The following is a 4,306-nucleotide window of genomic DNA, read 5'->3' on the forward strand; positions in this document are numbered from 1 at the left end:
ATGGATTGGGTCTAGTATCACGGCTTTTATCACATGTTATTAAACATGATCGCGAATGATTATACCTCAGGAATACCTCTAATTAAAGATTTAATGTGTCTAAATACACAAACATCTCCTCACAGCTTTAATATCTATGATAATATGTGATTCAATCAATGTCTTTGATGCACCAGCTAACGGGTAGTATTGCAATTTAAAGCAGGAAAAAAACAGAAAAATGAACGTAAACAAAATTAAATCGTTATCGCCGTCACAAATAATTAAAACAAAATAATTTCTACCAACTTATCTTTTATGTAAGGCCCGTTTAAGAATCTTTCAACTGCAAATGTGTATTGGTATAAACATAAGAGGAACGATAGACCGTTCGATAGATTACGAAACACTTGGTAAATTCTATCAAACCAAATTTGCATAGCAATGTTGAGTTTGATAATTTTTACCAAACAAGCAATCACCTTCGTAAAATTAATCATAACTTCGATGAAAGTTATCAAACTCAGAATCGTATTGAATTAATTCGGTTATTTTTACGAAACTCTTCCGTACAATTGGCCAAATTATGCAATACCAAAATGTTTGATGAAATATATCAAGAGCTCACGCTAGCGTTTGGTAAAATAAATCAAGTGCTTAATAATTTGCATCAAAGTTTAAGTATATTTAACAAAAATACTCTCTATCACGCCAGTTCGATAGTTTTAATCAAATCTTTTTTTTCCGTGTACGAATGGAGAAAAACATCTGTTTCTGGGTGAAGCTGGGAAGAATCGTGGGTAATTAACGAAATATCGGGAGAGAGCGAGAATGCGAGGGAGTTGCGTGCGGAAGGGACCACTCGGCAGAAGGGAAGTGAAGCGTGCCTTTTTACAATTCATCTACATAATACGCCGCAAGCCGCCTAAGAGGTGTGTGGCAGGCGGTGTTAGGACACCAGCTGTTCTTACACAAAAAGAAAGTGCTCTAAGGAATTTAGGACCAGCATTTATTAAAGTCGTTTATGGTTCGGGGGAAAAACGAATTCCCATATCTATCCGTACGGCAAAACATCTATCTTCATTTATTGCTTCTGTCGGACCTGGAAATATAGGAGACTTGATTGAGGGCTGGACGGTGTATCATCTTCTTTGAAGAAACTCATCGCTAGTCTCACAAGGAAAGCCACCAAAGTGTCACCTCTACGTTGGGTTCTAACTTCGCAGTGTGATAGAGAATGAAAATGCAAGACACAGGTACTTGACTTTGTCCATGAATTCAATGGGCCCAGATATTATCGAAAGAAGGAGATTGGTAAAATCTATAGATGCATGCAACCCATGACGAAACACTCATTATCACTGGTCAACAATCCTAAGAATAATTTGGTGCAGCTATGCTCTCTAATTTCCTGGGGGCTACACTTTTTACACGAACGCATTTCTTAACTCTCACATCCTTTATTACCTGTTGCATACATTTTATTCGAGATCTTCCTCTTCCGTTCTTGCCTTCCACTTGTCCCTCGAACGGTCGTCTTCATCAGGCCATCATGTCTCAAGATATGGCCTATTAGGTTGCTCCGTCTTCTTGCCCAGGGTTTCATGACGCTTCTCTTCTCTCCTGCCCTTCTCAGGATTTCCTCATTACTAACTCGGTCCATTCAGCGAAGAGTTCTCGGGATCGCCACCGGGTCAGGAGCTGCACGTTTCGATGCCCAAATCGGTCGTCGTCCTCAGGGCTGTGATTTTTGCATTTCCTGACCCGGTGGCGATCCCGAGAACTCTTCACTAAGTCTATTCGCCGCGAAAGCACGAAATCTTTCTTCGGTCGATTCATTTGATTCTCATCATTCTTCCTTAGAGCCACATTACGAAAGCCTCTATCCTGGAGTTTTCCGCTACTCTCATCGTCCATGCTTCACTTCCGCAGAGAAGTATAATCGCAATTTAAGTTCAAACAAAATGGAATACATGCGCGTGATTAAGAATCAGCGAGGAATGAAATAATGCTGGTGTATTTAAGATGTGTCTGTTTTAAATTATTAATCGGCTCAAAACAAGAAAAGGGAAATAGGTAGGTATGAAGAGAAAAATATTTGTTTGCATGGTGATTGGTTATTTTTCAATTGCAGTACGGGACGGAAGATATTATAATAATTATAGTAATATATACATTGATCATGTTATATACGTGATGTCAGTAATTATTTCAATCAGTTTGTATCATCAATCAGTTTTTCTCTCTTTTTATCCTGCTCACAAATTATTTCCTAGTTGTAAGAACTATATTAGATTCTACACGGTAAACTTGTACTTTCCAGCTGTTGGTTCTCTGGTAAAACAAAATCTTGCGTGAAACAAAATTCATGGCAGCCAGTGGTCCTCATTCATAAAAACTGAGCTAAAATCGTTACCCTTATTGTCCAACCTTCTCGGGTAAATCGTATTCCAATGGATTAAAATATTTTGCAATAAATAAGGGAAAAGGACGTGACTATTCATAAATTAAAATCAATTAGTCGTAGGCATCCCTTTCTTTTTATCATCTACATTGTCAAAGGGGAAAATTTTTATAAGCGTTATATATAGTAGTTTTTATCTCGAGCGTACTTAATTTGAACTTAAAAGTGCTGTGTAGTCCGCTTATTGCTAAAAATATGTAATCATTCATATTCAATTGAGTGGGGCTGCTAATTGGCTGAAAATGAAATTTAGAAGTATATCTCCTGGAAGCAACTAAGGAGTAACCGGTTAATCGTTTAGATGGGAAAACATTATCAGGGAAGAGAGTATGCCTTATAACATTCTCCGACAAGTTAAGACAAATTCTACTCCCCGATTATGGTTGCTTAGTTAACCCAAAACCCCGTTATTGAGATAAAAATTCCTATTTTAATTGGATTTAGGAGATGATTTTCTAAATTCCATGCAACAATTTCAAGAGCAATCATTGACGATCGCAAATGATGACCATAATGTGGCTATACATTAGAAACCCGAGCTTTTATTTAAATCATTTCTTTCGCAAATGGGTGAAAATATAGGTAAACCAATTTGTTAAAGTCAACCTCCCGTGGATTCAGATGGAGAATTTGGAGGAAAGATCATGGCTGCTCGATTAATGGGAATAGTTACACGAATATGGACCAAACAGATGCAACATTCGATTTGAGATTTCATCCCAGTTTCGGATCCAACGAATGAGTGAACTCGATTCATTCATCTCTGATAGAAACAGATCCAATTATGCCGAAAATTAGCATCCGAAAGTCCGATTCGGACACTGGTGTACACGGGCGTATTATTCACTCCGCAGATGAGGGAAACTGAGTAAAGTAAAAGCACTAATGTAAGGTATTCTGCGCCCCATCCCCTGCTCGCCACTTTGAAAGTGAATCTGCCCATCACATGGGAAGCCATCCAACCTGGCAGACTACGATACGATAAAATTACGACCCGAAAGGCTCGAAGGATAATTGCCACTGTGCTGTAAACAGATTGAGTGCCAAAAACGTTTCTCAGTTACTCACTTTTATCGCTGCTGCCCATTGATCTCTAAGACCCCTTGCACACACAACGATTTCGGACGGCTGGTAAAATACCGGCCGATATTTTACTGGCGAAGCGCTGCTTGCACACAAGCTGAATTTCAACCGGTCAAACGATAAGTTGCTTGGCTGCTGAGCTGGCGCCGGTGATCCGCAGTGGCAATTGCCGGCAGCTAAGCGACTTTTTACCGGTGCCGTTGCGTGGTCGGTCAGTCTGCAAGCTCCCATGCCCTCCAATTGTTCACTACTGGAATGCGGACGGCCGATATTTTACCGGCCGTCCAAAATCGGTTGTGTGCAAGGGGCATGAGCATTGGAATACTGATACCACGAACATTACATTAAAAGAATCTCAAGTCTGCCGCTAGAATTGTCGCCAGATTTCAAAAACGCCACTCGCGGCGCTACGAGTCATCGATTTCCACTTCTCTCTCACCTCTCTACACGGCAGTAATATGTAACGGAGCCAATAAATCATATAAACCACATGTATGCGAGAAGATTATCAACAAATAAAGACCACTTCCACTACGGTTAATGACGAAAGTCACACTGAATGAGACCGCTGCCTATGTATACGTGTATAGTGGCGCCGCACAGTGGTCCCAAATCGAAAAAAGCTGGCCAAAATTAATTACGCCGTTGTTATTATGTATATATTTGATCTAAAGGTCTATTCTTATTGTTTTTGACCCGCTTATTCTGAATTCATAACTATTTTTTATGTATTTGCAATAATTTTATTGCTATTTCACATTTTGTTTAAACAATTAATTT

The sequence above is a fragment of the Ischnura elegans genome, chromosome 4, assembly GCF_921293095.1.
Source record: "Ischnura elegans chromosome 4, ioIscEleg1.1, whole genome shotgun sequence".
NCBI lineage: Eukaryota > Metazoa > Arthropoda > Insecta > Odonata > Coenagrionidae > Ischnura > Ischnura elegans.